At 33.9% G+C, this 18,198-nt stretch overlaps 1 protein-coding gene across 4 annotated transcripts in view; it reads left to right on the top strand.

The window, feature by feature from the left end:
* Positions 1–18,198, top strand: part of NAALADL2 (N-acetylated alpha-linked acidic dipeptidase like 2) — a 1,538,215-nt gene that overhangs the window by 201,487 nt on the left and 1,318,530 nt on the right. The gene's annotated exons all lie outside the window — the stretch shown is intronic.

The following is an 18,198-nucleotide window of genomic DNA, read 5'->3' as shown; positions in this document are numbered from 1 at the left end:
AATTTTTCTCCTGTCCCCAAAGCTTTTAGATCTTTAGCACAGGATGAAGTACATTTTCAGTTGTATATGAAGAATCCTTAATGCATTGTTATCTTTGTCCTAGAGTATATAAACTCTTTGCATTAATGTTCTAAAGATGGGGAAGAATTTTATTCAACTGAATTGGGGACATTTTATGGTCTAATAGACTGTTCTCTGGTATGGAATTCATTAACTCTTCAAACTACATAGCTAACAATTAGAGATTTAAAAACAGTAATCTTACAAATGACTTAGTGCTCTATAATAGTGCATTTACCTCAGACAGGTGACTATTTCCTGCTGTAGGCCATTCTTCAGGCAAGGTTTCCCTAAGGCAAGGAAAATTACTTTATTTTTGTAGGAGCAAAAAGGGTTTTGATGAATCAGAAAGTAGACCCAGAAGAGGCTTGCCCACAGGTCCAGCTGTACATTAATTGGGAAGAAGCTATTAGGGGCCTTTGACGAATAAAATGCGTAACCTTCATTTTAAGAGAGATTGGGAACTGGGTCTGACCTGCCCTTCTATCAGTTATTAGAAAGCCATCTTCTAGTGATGGTTTAGACAGCATCCCACAAATCTTTCTACCCCAGCTTTTCTGCCTGTGGTTCACTTTGAAATGTTAGTTGTGCCAGATATGGATAGAGATGATTTTTCTTCCTCCACTACTTCTGTTAATAAAAATAGATTGAAAGAGTCAGGGAAAGCAGGAAACATTCCTAAAGAAGTAGATCACAACTGAAAGGATTCAAGAAATGTCTTTTGGGGAATTAAGGAAGATTTTTAATCTTCTTATGCGCCCAAGAAAAAATTGCAGGAGAATCATGTTTGCTTTTCTTAGAGACCTATATCACTGATTTTATTAGCAAAGCTTGTGCTTAGTGTAACCGACTTTTGTGTATGATGTTTCTCTCTCTCCCCTCTATGCCTATTGCCTCTTGTCCTGAATCTCAATCTCTATCTTTATCTCTCTCCTACTGTTAACAGCATTTGGGATCTGTGCTAAGATCTTAAATGTGCATTTTAAACTGAGAGAAATACCTAATATGTATGAGACACTTAAAATTTGCTAAATAACTGTGAAAACAGATCCATAATTTTTATTTTATTAAGTCAAATTATAGCCCTGAACCTTATCAAAAAGATCTAGAACAATGAAACTAAAATTTTGCACAATACATTGAAAGTGTTCTGTGGAAATTTAACCCCAAAGCACAGAAGTAAATCTCAACCATTTATGTGGTACTTAAATCAATTGTGTAATAATATCCTGTAAATTACATATGAATACAAAAGAACTAGTTCCCACACAAAGAGGACCTAATTTAACCTCCTGTACCCAGATGTGAATCTCAGGGTATTTATGGAGTGCCCGTAGCGTATATAACACAATACTTGATGTTGTAAGTGCATGTTTTATCAAAGGTACAATAAATCAGGTGGGAAATATAAAATGATCATTAATTTTAACACTGTAAGGAATTCACCCAAGTACTTCAGATTACACTTAAGAAAGCAACAGAACATATAAATATAGGGTGCTTTAAAGTGAAGTTGGAAGTAGGGCAAAGACTTTTATAACATTGTACCTAATTGTTATTTAATTGGAAATAGCAAGGTGCATTTTTTGAAGAGGCCCTGAATGATGGCTGACTGATAATACACCATCTCAGAGTATTTCTTTGGTGTTCTGGGACCATTCATTCAGTCATTCTGAATTTAAGCTGGAAATTGCAGTTTGTGGTACCAAAAGGTATGTATATACTTCCAATGAAATAGAAAGCTATGTCCTCTCTGTGTTAGTATCCAGAGGACACACTGGTTGGGGGTTAAATCTGATGGCAAAATTATGTGAGTTTCTTATCCACCATATACCTACAGTTCTGGGGACTGCCAAAAATGTGATACTAGTAAGCCTCCCAGTAACAAAGCCTCTGCAGTATGTGCCAACTGCTCCTAGGATGGAAAAGTGGATCCCAGCAACAGTTAGATGTTCTCCATAATAGAAAAATAGATGATTTCTATTTTTGGTGTCTTTGTATTTTTGATTACTTGTATAGAAACTTAAAATTTCAATATACACACATTTAGATTTTTGTATGTTTAATTTATATACACCGATGATGTAGTTTTAGTACTCATTCAATATTAATACTCAGTGTGAAAAATAGTAAGCATGCATGTCAAGGTTAAGTAAGTGATTAAACTGATAAAATTAGAAATTTTTAATTTAATTTAGTCATTCAACTTTTTGGGGGTACCAGGTACTCTGAAAAGACCCAGTAATACAAAAATGAATAAGATAGTTTCTGCCTTAAATCAGCAAATCTAGTGGGAAAGGCTTTTAGTCAATTATTATTTTAGCTTATAGAGAGAGTGAATTTGATGGACAAAATGCAGTCCACATTTTCTTATCTAACTCAGAATATTTTTGCATACTTACAGAAATAATTCACTTAGCATTTTAAAAATATGTCTTGGGGCCAAGCTCTGTGCTATTTGTGTACCTTAAGAAGAACACTAAAGAAAAAATAAATCATAAATTTAATCATTGGATTCTCATTATGGTTCTCTTTTTAATTATAGTTTTATATGGGGATAGAAAAACTCGGACATTTGTAGATAACCTGTATAATTTAATGTAAGACAGTGTATGATAGTAAAAATGCTTCTTTACTGGAAAGGATTTTTATGTAGCACAACATTGATTTGACCTGTCAATCCAGTTTTGGGTAATAATAAAAAAAAACTTATGTAAATGATGGAATTGATCAGCATCCAAAAGAGATCATCCTGACATTATTAATTGGACCTACATCTACAGAGTAGTTCTTTCTTCTATTATAGATACTAGTATCTATCATAGATAACCCTTCCTTGAAGGGTTAAATGAAACAGGCATTTTTAGTTCTACATAAAAAACTACTAGTTTAGCAGGTGCAAGAATCAGGGCTGATTTGCCAAGGATAATTTATAAACTGGGTGGGGAGTTGACCTATCTCCTTTTTGAAACAATTTAAAAAATCAATTAGTATAACTCTGCTTATATACTTTTTAGTCTGTATCTAGTTTATACAGTCTCTAAAAGAAGAATATATGATACATGAACTTGTCCTCTAAAAAGGATCATAACTAGCTATACTCCATCTTCACTGAGGTTAAGAGAAGAGAAAAAATATCTTACATGTAGAAGAAAGAAACTGGTTTAGACACAAAGAAGAAATTCTTAATAGCATTGAATCCAGAACTGGCTATCTAAGAGGTTTTAACTGTTTCTTTCTGGATGACTTTTAAGAATGTACTAGATAGTAACTCAACATGGATAGGTATATACAAAATGATTTCCCGAGGTCAGTACTGCTCCATAATTCTGTGCTTTCAGTATCCATTTTAAAATTTGTTCCATAAATTGCTTGTCCACTTTTAGTAAATTGCTACATTTCTTAGCTAGAAGGTTCGATAAAGAGCCTCATAAATTCAGTGATGCTGTACTTGTGGCAAAAAAGTATGAGGTAAGTATCAAATTATTAAATTCTGTCAACTCTCCATGACCTCCATCCACTGGGGCTTTAAAATTTTTTTATTCATTCTACTTAATTAGGTATCCCAGTCATAAATAAGGTTTTTGCTCACTGTAACACAGCAGTACCTAGAAGGAAGGTCTTTTGCGTTAAAGCAGTTATTTCCTGCCCTAAGGACTACATGAATCCACACAGCTCAGGACTCAACCTTGGGTTGATCTACTGAAAAGAATCAAGAAACACATGAAAGGTTCTGCAGTGTTATAGGTTAAAGAAGAGTGATGTCTTCCTTTTTTCTGAGGCAAAACTTTTGAACTATTCTTTATAGCTTCTACTTTATTTGGTGATCACAATAAAATGAGCTCAAAAGCACCTTGAATATCAAAAAATAATTGTCAAAAAATTTCTTATCTGGTCCCATCTACATTAAGACTTAATTCTTATAAGGATTATTTTAGTTATAAGAACAACTGTTAAAAGTACACATTGGCTTAAGTAACTGTAACAGCTTCTAGTACTAACAACAGTTTTAAAAGCTAACAACTGTTAGTAAAACCAATGTCAAAGAAAAGGATATTTAAGAAACTAAAATAGGTACATTAACCATCCAGTGCATATGACAGAAAGCTTACAAATAAATAATGGTGGTTGAGTCTAATTCTTAAAAAAAAAAAATAATGCAGAGATTGTTCAAAACAAAAACAAATGTTACCTTTTTTAACACTCCCGCCAGGAGTGAAGAAGCAATCCCTCATAGATATTGAAGTTAGATTTATGCCAGTACTCACTAATGGGACTCAGATGGGTAGATCATATTGCTTCTACTGTCTTGTTACAGGTGTTTGGTGATATTGTTTAAATTCAAATATGTGTTTTCTCTTTAAATGGTCTGAGCCGGATTTTCATTTATACATTACATTTGAAATTAGCTTGAACACAATTTCCAATCCCAGCGGCCTGGGTGTTCTTGACTTTTCATTGTTGCCTTTCTATCTCTTTATATTTACAGTTGAAAAGTTGATGCCAAATTTTGTAAAACATGTTCTCTTCCATGCTGAGATCCTCTATGCCAACAATCTCCCTGGAGCGTGTGCTTTTGTAATAAGCCCTGAAAATGGGAACTGATAATGGAAATACTGGCAGCCCCTTATACAACAGGGGTGCTAACCTGTGTTGCTGTAATTAGGAATCTGATTAGAAATAAGAGATGCTTTTGGTCTTCAATTTCAAGCTATGAAATGAAGGGATTTGAGTTGTCTCACTTTTGGCAGTTGGCAAATTTCAGTCATACTGCAGCTTTCTGAGTCTGGCCATGCAGAGCCTGTTCTTTGAATGCGTTTTCTAAGCAAATGGTAACTGTGCTTTCTTATTCTGTTTGTAACTACAGCTCACTTTTTAAAAATAATTATTACCCTGATTGTCTTCTTAATGTTTTCAGATGTTATTCTCTTATTTATTCCCACCATTTCCACAGTTGAGTGTCTTCCCATCTATGCTATAAAACATAAACTAGCAAAATAATAACAACAATATTTACTAAATACTTAGTGTGTACTGGGTACTAGACTTGGTGAATTATGTGTATTTCTAATTTAATTCTCTTATAAGTTCTATGAAATAGATATTATTATTATCCCCATTTTGTAAATGAGAGAAACACAATCATATAGAGAAAAAGTGAAAGAGCCTGTATTCTCCATCACCGTGCTGTATCACCACACTGTATTAAGTACTCCATCCACAGAAAATCATTTAAATTAAGTCAACATTAATCCCCTTGGTCATCCAAATTCGTCCGCTTTCATTTGACAAATATTAATTGAGGCCCTATATGTGCCAGACATTGTGTAAGGCTCGGGGAATGAAAACATTGAGTCCAGTCCCTGCCATTGTAATTCTTACAGACAAACTAAATACAATATTAACAGTGCCTAAAACTACGGATACCAAAATGTAGGCAAGTCACCCCAGGTGCTGTAGCTAATGTGCAGGGGTGCTGCAAAATATTTAAAACACACAGCAATGTCTATTGGATGTTACATGAACTACTTTGGATTTGTGTGTATTTTTTTTCAAATGGCTATTAAATTAATATGACATGAATACTTCTTCAGGTTTTTAGACCTCACCACTTAATAAATAAAACTCATCAGTATTTCTTTTGGCCTAGAAGAGTATGAAAAAAATTATTAAGAACATTATGAACAAAACAAATTTAGGAATCTCTGGCCTAAGGAAGGCAGTTTCATATTTTCATCAGAGCAATTTAAAGAATGAACCAAACAAAGCTTAGCTAGGGAACTCTTTTTTTTAAAAAATAATTTTTAAATAGATTTATTTACTTTTATTTATGTTTGGCAGTGTTGGGTCTTTGTTGCTGCTCACGGGCTTCCTCTAATTGCAGTGAGCAGGGGCCACTCTTCATTGTGGTGTGGGGGCTTCTCACTGGGGTGGCTTCTCTTGTTGCAGAGCACGGGCTCTAGGCACACGGCCTTCAGTGGTTGTGGCACACAGGCTCAGTATTTGTGGTGCACGGGCTTAGTTGCTCAGTGGCATGTGGGATCTTCTTGGACCAAGGATCGAACTCGTGTCCCCTGCATTGGCAGGCGGATTCTTAACCACTGCGCCACCAGGGAAGTCCCTGAACTAGGAAACTCTTGTAGGAACTCAGGATTTAGGACAACAAAATGAGACTGTGAAATTGATTATGAAAATAATACCCAGTTGGGGATGCAGAAATACTTCCATATTTTTCTCACAAGGTTATTTAAATAAATCTCATTTAAAGGAATTTGAGTGGCTTCAGAATAATTGTTAATTTGAATTCAAATTATAAAAGATTTTTGGGAAATAGGTAAAATTGCTTTTGTTTTAGTGAGCTAATTATATGTTTTGGCTTATGTCTAAATAATAAAAACATAATGGGCTATCAATCATTAATTTGGAGATGGCAGTTTTTGTTGCTTTATGCTATTGCCTTTAAACTTAGGCAAACTGAATACACTGAATAGGAAGAGCATATTATGCTGTCACCTTAAGGATGTATGACTATAACAGGTCAGTGGATAGGCAGACATCTCATAGAAAAATAACTAAATCTGAGGCACAGATGTATTTGACAGTCCAATGTCTACACACTTTTAGTTTCCTCTAGTTCAGAATTGCCACAAGCTTTGCTAGTAATTTGAGTCCTGGAGCATGTAGAAATTGCTAGCAATGTTCCCCTAGCTACTTTTTCATGAAAAGATGATTACGTGATGCTAAGAGGATTTGTTGACAAGAGGGAGAATTTTTATTGCATAAGTCTGCTTTCAAGGGAAAAAAAAAAGAGAGTCAATAGAAAATAGCAGTTGAATCATTTTCTGGAAGATTAGAGAGATTACCACTGGGACTTGCTCCCAGTATCTCAGAGCTAAGACTTAACTATGTTTCTCATATCACCAAGTGAGGGGGTGAAGGATGAGAGAACATGAATGATCCATCAGGGAGAACATATGTAGGAAAAAACAATATTCATGAAATACATGATTACACGTAAGGTCTCTATATGTGTGTATAAATGGTAGGGTGGCATTATAGAAAAGGTCATTTTTGATTAAGAGAAGATCTGGACTCAACCCTTATTTATGCCATTTATTTATAAATATGATCTTAAGCTTGTTACTTAACCTTGTTAAGCCTCAGTTTCCACAGCTGTAAAAGAATATTGTAGGAAGGACTAAATGAGACAATATGGGTAAAAGACTTAGGGCAGAGGGAGGTTTGTATATAATGAGTTTGATCTCTCACATTTAACTGCTAGTAAAAGAGTCACTAATAAGATAAACAAAAACAAGTTGATTTTTTTCTCTGTTATAAAAATGTCTGGAAAGTTACTGTCCTCATCTGGTAAGGTGGCTTCATAATTTCATTAGCATTCAGCTTTCTGCTTCATTATCCATGGCATGAGACTCTCAAGATCTGATCCTGATTCAAGATGGTACTGAAGCTCTGGCCGTCATAGTCAGATTGGAAGCAGAAAGCAGGAAGAAACGGAAAAAGGAAAAAAGAAAAAGGGCTGGGATAGCTATCTATGCCCCTTTAGATGAGGTTTCCTGAAGATACTTTCCAACTACTCATTACAGTTCTTTAGCTGTAATTTAGTGACATGGCCCAACTAGTCTGGAAAATGTTGCCTCTTAGCTGGATACACGTATTTCTGGGGTTACACAAGGTCCTCTTAAAAAGTTCTCTTAGACCAAAGAGGAGGATGGGAAACTCATGTTTTCTCACATAAGCTCTAAATATTACTCATTTAACATAAGCCTTTATTTCTTCACTACTAAACTGAGTATAATAATATCTGCTTTCTTGGATTGATCAGAGGATCACATGAAATTGTATGTGGCAAAGTTACAGTCATCATTTGTATAAATATAAAAACATTAATGTTTCAATTCTAAGTTATTATTTAGCATCTATTTAATGTCTTTAAATTGCTCTCATTTCCAGATTTCTAGTGAACTTCTTGAATATTTTTGATGCTTCTGTTATCAGAAACTAACAATATTTTAATTTTTAACATTCTTATATCAATTTTATGATTGTTTCTGGGATCTTAATGAATTTTTATAACAAGTGATTCAAACTTTCCTTCTACAATGTAAATAAGAACCAAATTACTTTATATAAAACTTTATAAAAGTTCATCCAAATTTGCTTGGAAAATAGGATGATCCATTTAGTAGTAAATTTAGATTAGCATTGTGTTTAACACATAATAATAAAAATTAGAATAAAGTTTGCTAACATTTTACTTAGCACAGTTTGAAATTTCAGGAAACAGCTATCTATTTCAAGATCTTTTGAAATATTTTATATTTGTTAAAGATTTTACAACTGATGATACATTTCTGCATATACATATCTCATTTCCTCATAATAATAATACTAATTATATAAGTTTATAAATTTTTTAAAAGTTGGAGGAGAAATAAGAACTGCTCAAGGAGCCACAGATCATTTTAGAATTATTATATAAATTCTATTCTTCTAAGTTCAGTGTACATTTCATTCTATGACAATGATCTCCATTTTGAACATCAGGTATATCATCATTGGCATCATGTGGAGATTGGACTGCACTGATTCTATGTCATAAACCTACCATGTCAATTTCAGAATAATCAGTAGTTTCCTGGATTGCAATCTCTAAAAGGCAGAATTATGATTGTCATATGTAACTTTGAGAGTGCCTAGTTATAGCTACTCAAACATTTTTGAGTACTGTATTTGCTTTTTCCGTCTACTAGCCTTTAAGTGGAATTATTTAAAATTAAGTAGTTTATTTGAAATACTGTTACATCTTTGTGTTCACATTGCTATTGTTTACCTAGGGACACTATATTCTGCATCCTCTTCAGAAAGTCCTTCTCTGTTGATAACATTTTCATATAGATTCTGAGGTAGTGAATATTTATAGATAGAATGATCTAGATAATATCCTCAGAATTCTATTCTATAAGTTTTTTGATTTAGTGGATGTAAGTTGAATACTCAAATCATTCCTTTTTAATGTCCATAATATTTATACAATAACCAAAACCAAAAACCCATAAAATATTGAAAAATTGGTGTTATTTTTTCATTTTGAAGGAATTTTGTTTTTATAAAACAAAACTAATCTGAAAAAATTTCAAGTGGTAAGAAAAATTTAGTAAAATTTGAAAAAAATATTTAAACTTTGGAAACCAGTTTTTATCCTAAATAAATAATCAGAAATGTACACAAGGATGCTTACATATTGTTCACTGAAATATAGTTATACTTGTAAAACATGTTATGTTGGAAAATGGCACAGAACTATACATACAGCTAATTGTAATTGTGGTTTACAGAAATACACACACACACACACACACACACAACCACACACACTTTATTCAAAATAGACTGGAAGACTATCCCCCACAGAGTTAGTATCTTTATCAATGGAATGAAGGTTGGGTCATTTTATCATTTATACTTTTACACATTTTTCAAAGTTTCTATAATTAAAATGCACTTAACTATAACATGACAGAATAAAAAATATTTAATGTGGTTAATTAAAAAATATTTACTGAGTACTACTAGATGCCCCTAAACATATATACAACTATAGAATATATTTTTGTAGTCTGAACAAATGGGGATCATAAAATACTTTGGATATTTCTATAATTTTCTATCCAGTTCCCTTTGACGAGTATTTCACTTGTGAGACTACTTTCTTAAGAAAAGATTCAGTAATGGGATTTTGAGTCAAAGGCTAATATCAAGTTTATGTTTGAACATACTACAGAGTCTTCCACATAATTCTACCAACTGTGTATGATTATTCCATACATTTAATAATTCTGAGTTTTATAGAGTGTTTCATCTTTATCTGCCTGATGTGGGAGCAATAAATCCTATTTTCGTCCCACTCTTTGGATACGGTATTGAGATTATACTATAATTAATTGACAAGAATTTTTATAATTATTTGTCTGCCTAATTTTCTATTAGTATGTTGGGGTTTAACCTATTGATTTACAAGAGTTCTTTGTGCATTAGACCCTTCTGTCAAGATTTTCCTCTACTTATTTTCCACTTTTAATTTTAAAAAATATTTATTTATTTATTTAGTTTTTATTGAAGTATAGATGCTTTACAATATTGTATTAGTTTCAGGTGTACAGCACAGCAATTCAGTTGTGTATATGTGTGTGTGTGTGTGTGTGTGTATATATATATATATATATTCAGTATTATTAATATTGTTAGATTCTCTTCCCTTATAGGTTATTATAAAATATTGAGTATAGTTCCCTGTACTATACAGTAGGTCCTTGTTGGTTATCTATTTTACATTTAATAGTGTGCTTATGTTATTCCCAACCTCCTAATTTATCCCTCCCCACCCCCTTTCCCCTTTGGTAACCATAAGTTTGTTTTCTATGTCTATGAGCCTCTTTCTGCTTTAGAAGTAAGTTCATTTGTATCTCTTTTTTTAGATTCCACATATAAGTGATATCATATGATACTTATCTTTCTCTGTCTGGCTTACTCCACTTAGTGTGATAGTCTCCAGGTCCATCCATGTTGCTGCAAATGGCATTATTTCATTCTTTTTTATGGCTGAGTAATATTCCATTTTATGCATATGTATGTGTGTGTGTGTGTATGTGTGTGTGTATCTCCTGTATCCATTCCTCTGTTGATGGACATTTATGTTGCTTCCATGTCCTGGCTATTGTAAATAGTGCTGCAGTGAACATTGGGGTGCATGTATCTTTTCGAATTATGGTTTTCTCTGGGTATATGCCTAGGAGTGGGATTGCTCGGTCATACGGTAGTTCTATTTTTAGTTTTTTAAGGAACCTCCATACTGTTCTCCATAGTTGCTATACCAATTTACATTCCCACCAACAGTGTAGGAGGGTTCCCTTTTCTCCACACCCTCTCTAGCATTGGTTGTTTGTAGATTATTTGATGGCCATTCTGACCAGTGTGAGGTGATACCTCATTGTAGTTTTGATTTGCATTTCTCTAATGATTAGTGATGTTGAGTGTTTTTTCATGTGCCTCTTGGCCATCTGTATGTATCCTTCGGAGAAATGTCTATTTAGATCTTCTGCCTATTTTTTGATTAGGTTGTTTGTTTTTTAGCTGTTGAGTTGTATGAGTTGTTTGTATATTTTGGAGATTAAGCCCTTGTCTGTCACATCATTTGCAAATATTTTCTGCCATTACGTAGGTTGTCTTTTCGTTTTTTTTTTTTTGTTTTTTTTTTTTATGGTTCTCTTAGCTGTGCAAAAGCTTTTAAATTTAATTAGGTCAGATTTGTTTATTTTTGTTTTTATTTCCATTACTCTAGGAGAGGGATCCAAAAAGCTATTACTGCAATTTATGTCAACCACTTTTCATTTTAAAACCTTATTTCTAGTAACCTTTTTCTATACATCATTACCATTTTTTGAAAAGTTAAGTATATTGTGGTTAAATATATCATGGTAGTTAAATATTTTCATGGTTGTGAAACAGGTTTAGAGGGGCCTTTATCACCAAAGAGTACACAAAATATTTACTAACTTATTCTAGTATTTAAAGTTTTAATGATTGTAATGAATTTTTTGATCTTTCTGGAATGTATTTTGCTGAACTGAGTAGAGAAAGAAAGGAAAAGTGATACTTTTTTATTTTCCAGGGGACATTCAGATTTCTTAATACTAATTTTTGAATAATGGTCATATCCTAGGTGATTTGAAGCATAAATTTTATCATGTATAATTTCCCTATCTACTTGATAATTAAGATAAATCCAGATTATTAAAATGTGAACAGTTAACAAAGGTGATTTATTCATTCCCAGAACTATTAATGTCCATCTTCTTTTACTCTCACTCTTTTATTCATGCAATGTCAAGTTATTAAAAGCCTGCTCAGTACTAGATGCTCATGGTTCGTGGTTGGTCTCTGACCTCAGAGATCTCAAAATTGAGGCCATGTTTACTTATGTGCAAAATAACTAGTATGAATATATCAGATAGATATGTGTATTGTGATAGAATATTGCAATAAAACCTTCATTCCTCAAGTATTTGAACATACAGGTCATACAGTATTAGAATTGAAAATGATCTGAAACATTATCTATGTCCAGTCCCTTATTATATATTTAGGAAAACTGTGACCCAAAGAAATTAAATGGCTAATCAAGGTCATATTTTGAGTTACTTGCAGAGGCTGATTTAAGATCTGGATTCCCAAATGGTCCTTGCATTTTGCTTTATCAAGATATTCTCACAGTATGAAAGAAGATTCATGGTGATAGAACTATTGTTTCCTCTTCTAACATTTTGTAGCACTATTACATTATGTCTGAAAGTTAACCATGTTTTATTGTGTATCATATAGAACTCTTGGTGCCCATTGCCCTCCGTTCTCATTCAATGATATCTCTTTAGGCCTACTGGTTCTCTTCACTGTTAGATTGATTCTTCTGCCTTCTATGTGCCATGGTCTTAGAACTTTTTTAGGGATATGTGTAGGGAGAGATGACTCATGTGTTCTTCTCTTTCTATGTGCATTTGTAAGATTTCTGATAGTTGATCTTAAAGTATCTGCATGGTTGGGGATGAAGAAAAAGACACAAAGACAGGATTACAAAACTATTGTTTTTATACTGTGTTAAATCCTTCTAAAAAAATTTTTTTTAAAAAAACCTCAAAAGGTAAACATCTTTAGTCAATCACTTATAGCTGATGTACTACACACCATTATTCTTATCACAGAAATAAATGAACATACAGATGAGGCAATAATATTACTTAGAGACAGTTATGTTTATATTTAAAAGTTGGCCTTCTTTGCTGTGGAAAGAGAGATTGGAAACCTAGGAGAGTTATTTTGGAGGTCCTAAATGAGTCTGCAATTGATTAATTAGTGGAGTATGACCTTTAGTTACCATGCCCTTAAGATGAGGACCGAACAAATACTAAGAGCACTTTATCCTTGCAAGACAGCAACAGTGTTTCAGAATAGAGAAAAATAAATTGCTTGATCATTGGCTTAAGCATTTTCTTTGATTTTGGGGCTTATTCTATTTAATTCTCCTCAGTAATTCTTTAGGGGCATTATCAGAAGCACTGCTTTAATTTGCACACAATACGTGAAGAGTGTAAAAGTGAATTCTATCATCATAATACTTTTGAACTTATAATTTTATATGGTAGTATATTTATAATATACTTTTAATAAAGGATACATATTAAAACCAATCATCTTTCAGGAAGACCTGTTCTCTCAGGTCCTAAATCTGACACCATATCTCTTTGTATTCAACAGGGCAGTTCTCTTCTGTAGGGACTGTCCCTCATCTCTACTGTGGGCTTGTGTTGATGGGCTTAGTGCTCCCTTCTTACCCATTTAAAAAAAAAAACTTTTATTTATTTATTATTTATTTTATTTGCGTATTATTTTTGGCTGCGTTGGGCCTTCATTGCTGCTCACAGGCTTTCTCTAGTTGCAGATAGTGGGGGCTACTCTTCGTTGCAGTGCACGGGCTTCTTACTGCAATGTCTTCTCTCCTCATGGAGCATGAGCTCTAGGTGCGCAGGCTTCAGTTGTTGTAGAGCATGGGCTCAGTAGTTGTGGCTCACAGGCTCTAGAGTGCAGGTGCAGTAGTTGTGGTGCACAGGCTTAGTTGCTCCACAGCATGTGGGATCTTCCTGGACCAGGGCTTGAATGCATGTCCACTGCATTGGCAGGTGGATTCTTAAACACTGTACCACCAGGGAAGCCCCATTTATTTATTTTTTGTACAACAGGTTCTTTTTAGTTATCTATTTTATACATATTAGTGTATATATGTCAATCCCAATCTCCCAATTCATCCCACCACTACCACCCTCCCTTGCCCCCATGGTGTCCATACCTTTGTTCTCTACATCTGTGTCTCTATATCTGCCTTGCAAAGCGGTTCATCTGTACCATTTTTCTAGATTCCACATATATGTGTTAATATACAATATTTGTTTTTCTCTTTCTGACTTACTTCACTCTGTATGACAGTCTCTATGTCCATCCACATCTCTACAAATCACCCAATTTCATTGCTTTTTATGGCTGAGTAATATTCTACTGTATATATGTACCACATCTTCTTTATTCATTCATCTGTCAATGGGCATTTAGATTGCTTCCTTGACCTGGCTGTTGTAAATAGTGCTGCAATTAACATTGAGGTGTCTTACCCATTTATATATGCATATGTTACAGAGACTTTGTGAGTCCTATGCATGCAAAGCCAATCTTCAAATAAGCATGTAGTTCATCATAACTGGGCAAGAAAATGGGCAATTTTAACCTGGACCACAAAGTGACTGATTAACTCGGGAATTCTGAAGTTGAAAGGATAGTTATTAGCATAATGTTATGCATAAGGAATGTGGTGGATGTGACTCTAAAACTTTCAATATAATATGACATTTGAGGCGGCTTTTAAATATATTATGGTAGAGTGGTTGTTTTTTTAATTAGCTTTTCCTGTAGTGTAAATGAAAGGTAATGTATTATATATGTAATTCTTACTCATTTAAAAACCAAACTACGTATTTCTGAAACACAAATGTTATTGTAATTTTTCATTTTGTTGGCTAAAATAAAACATTATTTAAAACACCATTAAAGTATGACTTTCATTATTAATCACTTAGCAAGTTGCTCTGACATCATTACTTAGATACTTAGTAGGTGTTTTGTGTTTTTTAAGGTTACAAAGGATTGCTCTTTAACTGGAGTACACAAGAGCTCTTTGGTTCTCTTTTTTTTTTTTTTTTGGAGAAAACCTGAGCCATATATTTTTACCATCACTCATATCATCTTAAAATAAATTTTAGAAAAATTTAAGTTTTAAATTTCTAATTCATTTAAAAGCTAATATAATTTCTGCATAAGCCTGTGAAACATTTATGCTTAAAAAATATATCCTCACTTTTCCTGATATTTTCCATTTTCAAAAGGATAGGAATGGAAGAAAATATTTAAGCATTTGGATCATGATTCATTGTTCCTTTTTCAGCCTGTATCCCTCTTTGATATTCTCAGCCACTGCCATTAACAAGATTTTGACTTATTTCAAAGTTAATGTTAAAGAAACAAGTCAGTTGGAGGAGAGGGGGTTGGACAGAAATAATTATTGACTACAGTAGCCCTGTGTTTACTAAAGAATTTGTTAAACAGAAACTATTGGAGGTTATAGCTTATCTTCAGGATGTTCTTACATGTTTTATAATCAGGTCCCTTGGATTTCAGGTGGGATCTGCCAGCTCATAAAACTAAATGATTCTTCCTAATAGAACTTTTTTGGGTCCAGTTACATAATTTTTAGTTTCCCTGGGTAAAGAATTGATTCATTTTGCTTTCTTTCACTTTCAGAAGGGTTGGGTTTATTTTTGGCTCTGCTTTACACTCACCACTCCAGAAGAGCTCACAATGACATGGTATTCTTCTGTGTGACTAATAATTTCTAGAAAGTAACTATTCTCACTTCCCATAGATTCATTCCCCACACATTCTTTTTTTTTTTTTTTTTTTTTTTTTGTGGTATGCGAGCCTCTCACTGTTGTGACCTCTCCCGTTGTGGAGCACAGGCTCTGGATGCACAGGCTCAGCAGCCATGGCTCATGGGCCCAACTGCTCCACGGCATGTGGGATCCTCCCGGACCAGGGCACGAACCTGCGTCCCCCGCATCGGCAGGCGGACTCTCAACCACTGCGCCACCAGGGAAGCCCCCTCACATATTCTTAACATCCTTTTTTGGTCAGATTCTTTCTGTTTCTTTTGGTTACGTATTCTTTACTATATTAGTAGTATTTATAGACAAAAGAATAAACAAAATGGTTCAGGCAAACTCTCTTTCTAAAAAGTTACTTAACTCTGTTAAACTTTAAAATTCCAGTCTTGCAATCCCTACCATAAATGTCACTCTAGTCCAGGTGAGTGGTGAGAAGAAAACGGTCAGTAGGAAAAGTAGGAGCAGCTGGATATTGATTCTTTTTTTTCAATTTTTCTTTTATTAAAGTATAGTTGATTTACAATGCTGTGCCAATCTCTGCTGTACAGCAAAGTGACTCAGTTGTACACATATACACATTCTTTTTTTATATTCTTTTCCATTATGGCTTATCACAGGATATTGAATATAGTTCCCTGTGCTATACATTAGGACCTTGTTGTTTATCCATTCTAAATGTAATAGTTTGCATCTACCAACCCAAAACTCCCACTCCATCCCCCTCCCTTGCTCCCTCCCCTTTGGCAACCACAAGTCTGTTCTCTATGTCTATAAGTCTGTTTCTGTTTTGTAGTTAGGTTCATTTGTGCCATATTTTAGATTCCACACATAAGTGATATCATATGGTGTTTGTCATTCTCTTTCTGACTTACTTCACTTAGTATGATAATCTCTAGTTGCATCCATGTTTCTGTAAATGGCATTATTTCGTTCTTTTTATGGCTGAGTAGTATTCCATTGTATACATGTACCACATCTTCTTTATCCATTCATCTGTCAGTGGACATTTAGAGTGCTTCCATGTTTTGGCTATTGTTTATAGTGCTCCTGTGAACATAGGGATGCATATGTCTTCTTGAATCATAGTTTTGTCCAGGTATATTCCCAGGAGTGGAATTGCTGGCTCATATGGTAATTCTATTTTTAGTGTTCTGAGGAACCTCCATACTGTTCTCCATAGTGGCTGCACCAATTTAGATTCCTACCAACAGTGTAGGAGGGTTTCCTTTTCTCCACACCCTCTCCAGCATTTGTTATTTATAGACTCTTTAATGATGGTCATTCTGACCGGTGTGTGGTGGTACCTCATTGTAGTATTGATTTGCATTTCTCTAATAATTAGTGATGTTGAGCATCTTTTCATGTGCCTGTTGGCCATCGGTGTCTTCTTTGGAGAAATGTCTGTTAAGGCCTTCTGCCCATTTTTTGATTGGGTTGTTTATTTTGTTGTTGTTGAGTTGTATGAGCTGTTTGTATATTTTGGAGATTAAGCTCTTATCTGTCACATCATTTGCAAATACTTTGTCCCATTCCATAAATTGTCTTTTCTTTTTTTTTTTTATGGTTTCCTTTGCTGTGCAAAAGCTTGTAAATTTGATTAGGTACTGTTTATTTATTTTTGTTTTTATTTCTATTGCCATGGGAGACATTCTTTCATCCATTCGTTATGGCTAAGATATTTTCTTTGAAGTAGTTACCTTCCTAATTTAATCATCTCCCTCTATTCTGGCAATAGCAAAATATATTCTTTTCATCAAGTTCCTCAAATGTGGACCAATCTTTGCTTGTGGCTCTGATTGTTGTTTGAGAGCATGGGGGAAAAGAAAGAATACAAGTGAATATATGTGGTGTGTGTAATGGGAAATTGAATTACTTGATTTTATTTTCAAAATGGGCTAGAGAAAGGTAGATGAAAAAATATAGTAAACAAGTCTTAAATATATATTGAAGTAAGAATGTGTGCACTATTATGTATGTATCATATGGGGTATAAAGATTTCAAATATCTATAGTTTTTCACTACTTTTTCTTTTCAAGTAAAGTCCTTACATAAGCTTAAATTTTGTGTATAATTCATTTTCTTGTCTCAGCAAATATTTCATGACATTCAGGTTACTGGTTATGAGGGAAAACTGGCTGTGACATCTGTCAACACATTGATTTCCAGGGTTGATACAGATGGTCTGAGCTGATCCCTGTTCTCCCTCAAACCCCATTTGCGTCCCTTCCAAAACTACCTGCTCATCCACGTGAATGACCTTTTCAAGGAGGACCAGTGGGAAAAAAAAAATGAGGACCACTCATGAAGGGTATTTAAAAGGTATATTTCCTTGCTATAATTTCTTGACCTGTTCATCATTTATTCAAAGATCTGTAAGTCCATAGAACAAATAGACAGACTTTGGTTGGGATGTTCTCTTTTCTAGAAGCAGTATAGTGAATAGAGAGGATTGAACTTGAGAGTCTGTAAACCTGCCTGAGTAGTTACTTGCTTTATGACTTCAGTTAGTCACTTTTATATATCTTTTCAGTCTTAGTTTTTTCAACAGAATGTGTTAATATCTCAAAGGGTTGTTCA

Source organism: Mesoplodon mirus (genome assembly GCF_964341445.2).
Source record: "Mesoplodon mirus genome assembly, chromosome: 6".
Lineage (NCBI taxonomy): Eukaryota > Metazoa > Chordata > Mammalia > Artiodactyla > Ziphiidae > Mesoplodon > Mesoplodon mirus.
The sequence above is the reverse complement of the archived record's forward strand: the minus strand, read 5'-3'. Positions and strand labels throughout refer to the sequence as shown.